Below are 7,600 nucleotides of genomic sequence, written 5' to 3'. Positions count from 1 at the left end.
TGAACCAAAGAAAAGACAAAGGAAAGACTTGTCGCTACGAAATGAGAGACAATGAAATTGAACGATAATTTATGCAAATGTTAACATATCCATTTGTGACGAAATGTATGCCTTCTTCAGTTACTGGGAGGCTTTGCTCAAAATCTTGACCGCGCGCTATCTACCTAACTCAGACTGCCCGCTCAGCGTGAAAAAATACATTTATGAAAAATGCGTTGTCTTTGGAATCATCGCTAAGTTTGGAAATCGAGTACTCAAAACTGGCGGTATACAAATAGTTACGGAGGCATTTTGTTATATGAAGTGTCCCTGACTGCTGCGTTTTGGGCCTCCTACTGTCCAAATTTACCAAACCACTAATTTCTGTGATACATGTTCGTCAATGAAAACCTAAAAAAACCTAAAGAAAACCTGATCAAGACGACTTTAAAATGTGTGTTCCCCGCAGCTTATATATATTTTAGCTAGCGACATTATTTCAAACATGAATAAACAAAGGCAAAACAAAAAGCTTTGCATTTTCCTGGGCTCTCTTATAAACTAACAAAGCGAAAGCTGTCGGCGTTCATTGTGTTCATTAGCGTTGGCGCTGGCAACGTTCTAGACTCCGATGATTTTGTGGAAAGGAAGGGCGCATATAACTGGCCACCTGGATCAGTGGACGCCTCAATCGCCCTTTGAGGTACCACCACGTGGTGGTGGCGAGAGATGTGGGCCGCATGCATTAGCGCTCACAACGTTGCGGGAGACACGCGGCACTGCAGCAATGGGCCACAGCGTTCATTGGGCGCCCAACCTCTCGCGATCAACCATTAATTTACCTGCCACCTGCCAGGGTGGGCGCGCTGCCTATCCAGTGTGCGGAACGCAATCAATGCTACGGACGCCAAGCAGCATCTACTTGCACAATACGTCACAGCTCTCGCTCTCTAACAATGTTCAGCAGTAGTCGGACCACAACTAATTTTTGTTTATCCAGCTGAGGCTCGGCTAGATCACGTGGTCCGGAAGCAGCCGCTCCGCGGCTGCGGAGCCCCTGTGCAACGACGGCAAAGACTAGGCTTGGCGGCGCGGGGAAGTCACGTGATGCCTTGCTATGGCAGCAGCGCTGCAAAGGCGTTCAAGGTCAAACGTGAGGCGACGGCGAAATCGCTCCGGTAGTTAACAGTTAGTTACTCAGTAATTAACCGGTAGGTAACCGATAGTAAGCTGGTTTACTAATTCTGAAGTTAACTTTTGACCTATAGGTTAGGCGCCTAGTTGCAATTAGAGATATGTAGATCTTGGTTACTAATATCCGTATCAACTTTTAGAAGTTCGAAAACGCGATTACCCTCATCGCAGTGGCTCGACAAAATTTGGCCACACCGTGCGATGGCCCAGTGTTTAAGGCGCTTGTCTACTGAGCTGGAGTACCCGCGTTGACACTGAACCGCAGCCACTGCGGTTCTATGGAGGTGAAACGCAAAAGGCACCCATGTGCTGTGCAATATCAGTGCACTTTGAAGATCCCCAGTTGGTCGAAATTATTCCATAGCCCTCCACAACGCTGCCTCTTTGTTCCTTTCTTCTTTCACTCCCTTCATCTATTCTCTTACGGTGCGGTTCGGGTGTCCACCGAGATAGGCGAGACAGTTACTGCGTCATTTCCTTTCCTCAAAAACCAATCTTCAAGAACCAAATAGCACATTTGTTATTGTGTAAATAGTTTGTATACATTAGTTATCCCCCTATCCTCTCTTCCTGTCCCCTCACCTCTTTCGTTTCATTTCTCCCGTCTGTCTGCTATCCTTTATTTCCGCTGCCCCAGTTCAGGTGCTTCAGTATCGATGGCAGATGCCGGGGCTAGCAAAAATCTTTTAACCAAGGCGCAGTGTTAGTGCATGAATCTGTCAATAAGAAGAGCATGTTTATTACTGTTTAGAAACGTGTACTGTACGCGTTAAGTGGCATATGAACCAAGTCACTCACACATGGATAATCTAGTCCGCAGAAAATGTTGCTTATTTCGCAAGAAGCGCGAGCACAGAATGGAAAAAGCCAATTCAGCAGCGAGAAGAGGTAATCGATGTGTTGCGGGTGTGAAAAATGAGATCTATGCATGGGGAAAGAATGCCGAAAAAAACTCCGGACCATAATTAGGTTGGCATTCTTTCCGGCTTTCCTCAGCAGCGCCTCGCTTAAAGTCAACTTCACGTGACCGCATGTTCACTTTACCAGTGTACCATACTGTACAGAAAACTAACATCCACATCAGTGTGACGCTGCATGTGACCGAAGGTGTGGTTTGACTGCCAATTTATGAGGACTGGAAGGAATACATCACTCGTCTGACATCTGCACTGTGCAGAAAGTTGTGTGAACTCTGGTGTGCAGCTCCTTAACTTATGTTTCGAACAGAAAACTCGCAGTGCCTAGGTGCGAAGTACATTGTAGGAAATGGCTTGTTTAATGAGAAGGGGCCTGGTCTTGCAGCGTCAGTAATCGTAATTTTTAATTTTGGTTAAGTACACAGACAATGAATACAGAGGAAATGATGATGCACTGCTGCTGCTGCTTGCCATTTACTGTTCGCACTCTTGCACAGACTTATGCAGTAAAGAGTGCTGGCACTGTGAATGAATAAGTATCATCATTATGACGGCAGGTTTCTGCAGTAAAATGTCGGCCGGAGTAGATGTGCAGTTTTCTCTTTTCAGACTATGAATTATTTCTGTTCAGACAATTTCTCAGGTTATCAGATATGCTTCTTCCCGTTACAATATGTCAAAGATATGTTGGCATCTGCATACTCTGCAATAAAAGCTGAGGAAACAACCTTTCTCTGACTTTTACATTTTTGCAATGCTCGTGAAAACAATCATTTAAATGTACCCCAGTCTGCCGTCAAAGAAACCGTACCTAACACAGCGGGATCCAATGTACAATGAATCCTGTGCACTAGAAATTCGGCCGCCACGGCCGGGATTGAACCCGCGTCTTTCGGGCCAGCAGCCGAGCGCCATAACCACTGAGCCACCGTGGCGGGTGTTGGGGTACAGTCTCCAGCGCATTTCAGCTGTTGCATAGCTTAAAAATCAGGCAGCAAACTAATGTCAGTATTTTTTTTCTGCACAGCACTAGCTGCATTACCTTGTAGGATGAGGGCAACCACTTCTGGGAAAAAAGTGTACAAAGAAATATCTAAGGAAGAAATTCCACTGCACAATATTCAGTGTATTAGACCCTGCTGTCATCGGGCAGGTGTTCCGAAGGGCACACTAGGGTACATATTTTTTCCGCTCCTCACGCCAGTTTCACCTGAGGCTGCAGGATGTGAAAATAAATTTTCAAATGACCACCTCCATAAGCATTTCAACATTGTAAAGAAAATAATGGAAGCTTCGTCAACCTTTGTTGCACCAACCTGCGCCTGCAAAGAGAACAAAGCCACTCAAAAAATAATGAAAACAAAGCTGTTCACTTGCATTGTGATGACCACTCGGGGAAAAAAAGCACACAAGAAAAACAGTTGCAGTTAAAATTAAGCGGTATTTGGTCTTGAGATATGACTGCGGTTAAGTGCAGAGGAACTGAGCTTAACAGCAGTTCAAAGCTCTAAATTTACAAGTATAAGCAGCAAGAACAATTTAATTTAGTCCAACAAGTGAGGAATGAAACCGAAATTAAACTTTCGGAGTTAGACTGGTCCAACACTTGACCTCAGCTTTGACGCAGACTCTAGCATCGATACTGCCAGATTCGGGAATGGCTCAACTCTGCAGTGCAGAGTCTGTCATTGTGCAGACATCCTGCACAAGAATTGGAATTTCGTTAGGGAACATGCAAATGATGCTAATATGAACACAGAAACATATGCAAACAGATAGGTGAACCAGGGAACCTATAACTCCAGTACAAAAGGTGCAAACGCACACAGAAACCTGGAAGGATTCTGCATAGCCAACAAAGCCCACATATGCATTGGCTCACCATCATTGATACAGAAAAGCCAAGAAGCCGCATTCCTCTCAGGGAGGTCACAGGCAAATGAATGTGCGCATCAATGACATTCTGCTCGTGAGTCTTCAGGAATGCCTGCAGCTGATGCAGTAGACCAGGATGTGATGGAACAACTGGTGAACAAGTAAGTTGTATTCAGGGCCACTGTGGATACAACAGCAAACACAGAATCGGACACCCAGTGCGAATCTTGCCATCATGTCTCTCATGGCCTGTGAGGCACTTCGCACCGCAGTACAACTTTTGCGACCGGGAAAATGTTCAAGTTTCTAAGATTATAATTTCCAATTCACTGCTTGTTGTTATGCAGAAAAGCATACTGTAATCCCAATGTATATATCTGAATTAATGTGTTCTTTTTATTTTGCTTCCAAATTTGTTATGGACAGTTTTGACGGGGGACGAAAGTGCCATATTAACGAGGCGTGCATCTATAACCATGCAGTATTCGAAAAACACCACCTGGTTTCGCATAACATGCATGGCCTTCCTAAAGAACGCCCCTCATCCCTGCTATGACAAAAAAATACATAAATGGTAGGGCAGTAAGTTCAGCACACAGAAAAGGGATTATGCAAAACTTTCTGAAGTAAACAGCAGCCAGCCAAACAAGCTTCAGTGTTTATTTTGAGAGTCCTTTCAATGTTCCTGTTATGAGGAAGCCCATTAACTTTGCATGCATCTTCTAATGTGGCTGTATCAAAGGACGAACAGCATGATAAACACTGCCACTATAGTGGGAGTGATGCATAGGGAGACTCTTTGGATACAAATGATGGCAGGGGGTCACCCTTATCTCGGCCATGGAAGAACAGATGGGCTAACTTGCAGACAGTGGCTACATACAGAGTGCTACAATGTGGAGTTTCTGGAGTGCACCCATGGCAATAAACAGTCTCACAGTAAAGTATTCCTGCATCATGGTCGGCTGCTGAAGTGTCAAGCAAGAGATTTCTGCATATTTCCAACCAGTCTGCTGGCACTTAGTGATTGCCAAATGGCCATTACGTCAAACAACATTTGTGGTCATGTGCCACTCTGTGTCAAAAAGAGGTGGCACCTTGCCCATTTTCAAAGTTCACTCGCACTTGACAAGAAAATGCGAGAACCAGTCAGAAAGGCAATGCAGCAAGCAATACGGCACTCGATATAAACAATAGGATTTCAAGTAAGCATGATATGTCCGGAATTCTGTCCCACACCTCCATCTCAGAAAGGATGCAACTTTCAACAAAATTTAGTTTATTTCTAGCTGTATATAGATGAAATTTTTTGAGCAATTTAAAAATAATTTAAGACTGCTCTCGCCAAATGTCACTGTTTTATTTGCAGAACATTATTTTCCGATATATATTTTTCTTGAAACATACTAAGCTAAGAAAATATGGCAGAAGGCTAGTTCAACATTCATTGTTCTTGCAGGGTGCAGTCATTCTTGTAATTCTTTTTGTTTTGCAAAGCTCAAATTTTTGTTTTGAATTTTTGAGATTCAGTGTTTGTTGACATATTAAAGTGAGAAGACAATTTCATACAAGAATTTTAAAATTCATAAATTTGAAAAAAAAGCAGTTGTCTAATCCTGGGCTGCGGTCCTAGGAGTGCAACGAAACAAGTGGTCCAGAAAACATAAAACTGTTGGGGACAAGTATGCTGCGTAAGGCATGTATCTAGGCAGAAAACCTTAACAGAGAAAATTGCCCGTTTCTTGAAAGTTTCGTCGCTATTCACAGCCGCCGAGGTTCATGAAACAATTTTTTTTACAGCACTTCCCAGTCGATTTCACGAATTAAATTTGGGGACAGCAGAGTCATTCCACGCGAAAGGAGATGCACCAAATTCTTGGTATTTTAGATTTTGCTGTGAAAATTTATGGAAGACCAGTCCCAACAGAAGTGTAGAGACCTTCTTTCAAAGAAAAAAAAATTTTTCTCCGTATATCATGCTCCAAAGTGTAAGACATCACCTTCATCTGGGCATGTTGCAAGAATTATTGTTCAGGAACCGGTCCTTGTTGGCAATGTTTATCTCCGCATGTAGTCAGGTATTGAGATGCCCTGTCATGCCTCAAAAAATAAACTGTGGATGATGCAATTTTGGTTTAAAATGTAAGTGCTTAACAGGAGAAAAATTTGAAGATTTCCGCATTTTTTAAGCTAAACTTGGAGTCTAAATTTAAGCAAACTTTTTTGGAGTTTTGCCTGAAACCTTGATCTAGCACTGTTTGAATTAAGCTTGAACCTTGCGTTGTTCTGTAATTTAAAAAAAGTACATAGATTTCTGCAGAAACGGCCACATTGAGGACCAGAAAACGCTATGTGGGCAATGGTGCTACACAAAAAAATCAGCCAAATGGTCAACCCATTTAGTTTCGCATATTAAAAAAACTAGAAAAATATTTTTTGTTGGCGAGAAATAAATTTTTACAAAGGAGTTCCAGCGATGTGATGCCAGCACCTGTTATGGTCCGTCCGGTAAAACGCTGCTTTTATTTCCGGCCTTGCTAAACTCTAGCAATTGCCATTAGCATTGGACATATTGTGAGAAGATGGCGCAACGGAGCCATTTCAGTGTTTTCATTTATTCTTAAAGAATATGTTTTGGCGGAATACTCATGGTATACAGGATGTGCCATGTTATTCCCTATAGATATGACCTAAACGCAGGATTTAAAAAGCCAATCTGAAAGTGTTAGATGTATAAGCATTTATTATTTACATTGCACTTGACTGAGGCATCAGCCTCACCGATTATTCAACTTCCAAAGCTGTGGTGTACAGCAAATGCAATGTTTAATAAACCAATTGTTTTGAATCAAATCGGACACCTTGTATACGCACAAAATATGAAGGGAGACTGCATACTACAGCAAAAAAAGGGATATAACATCATGTGGCCTGAATTGGGAACAGCTGGGGATAAGAGTTAATGGAGAATACCTAAATAATCCGTGATTTGCTGATGACATTGCGTTGCTGAGTCACTCACGAAATGAATTGCAAAGCATGATCAATGATTTAGACAGGCAGAGCAGAACGGTAGGTCTAAAAATTAACATGCAGAAAGCCAAAGTAATGTTCAATAGCCTAGCAAGGGAAAAGCAGTTCACAATTGGAAGCGAGATGCTGGAAGTGGTAAGGGAATATGTCTACTTAGGGCACGCAGAGACTGTTGATCCGATCATGAGAGGGATATAACTAGAAGGATAAGAAGGGTCTAGCGCATATGGCAGGTTCTCTCAGATCATGAATAGCAGTTTACCAATATACCTCAAAAGAAAAGTGTACAACAGCTGCATCTTGCCGGTACTCGCCTATGGGGCAGAAACGTAGAGGCTAACGAAAAGGGTTCAGCTTAAGTTAAGGACGACACAGCGAGCCATGGAAAGAAAAATATTAGGTTTAACATTATGAGACCGGAAGTGGGCAGAGTGGGTGAGGGAACAAACATGGATTAATGGCATCCTAGTCGAAATTAAGAGGAAGAAATGGGCTTGGGCAGGGCATGCAATGCGAAGGCAAAACAACCATTGGTCCTTAGGGGTAACGGAGTGGATTCCAAGAGAAGGCAACAGTAGCAGGGGACGGCAGAAAGTTAAGTG

This window comes from Amblyomma americanum, chromosome 3, assembly GCF_052857255.1.
Source record: "Amblyomma americanum isolate KBUSLIRL-KWMA chromosome 3, ASM5285725v1, whole genome shotgun sequence".
Classification (NCBI taxonomy): domain Eukaryota; kingdom Metazoa; phylum Arthropoda; class Arachnida; order Ixodida; family Ixodidae; genus Amblyomma; species Amblyomma americanum.
The sequence above is the reverse complement of the archived record's forward strand: the minus strand, read 5'-3'. Positions refer to the sequence as shown.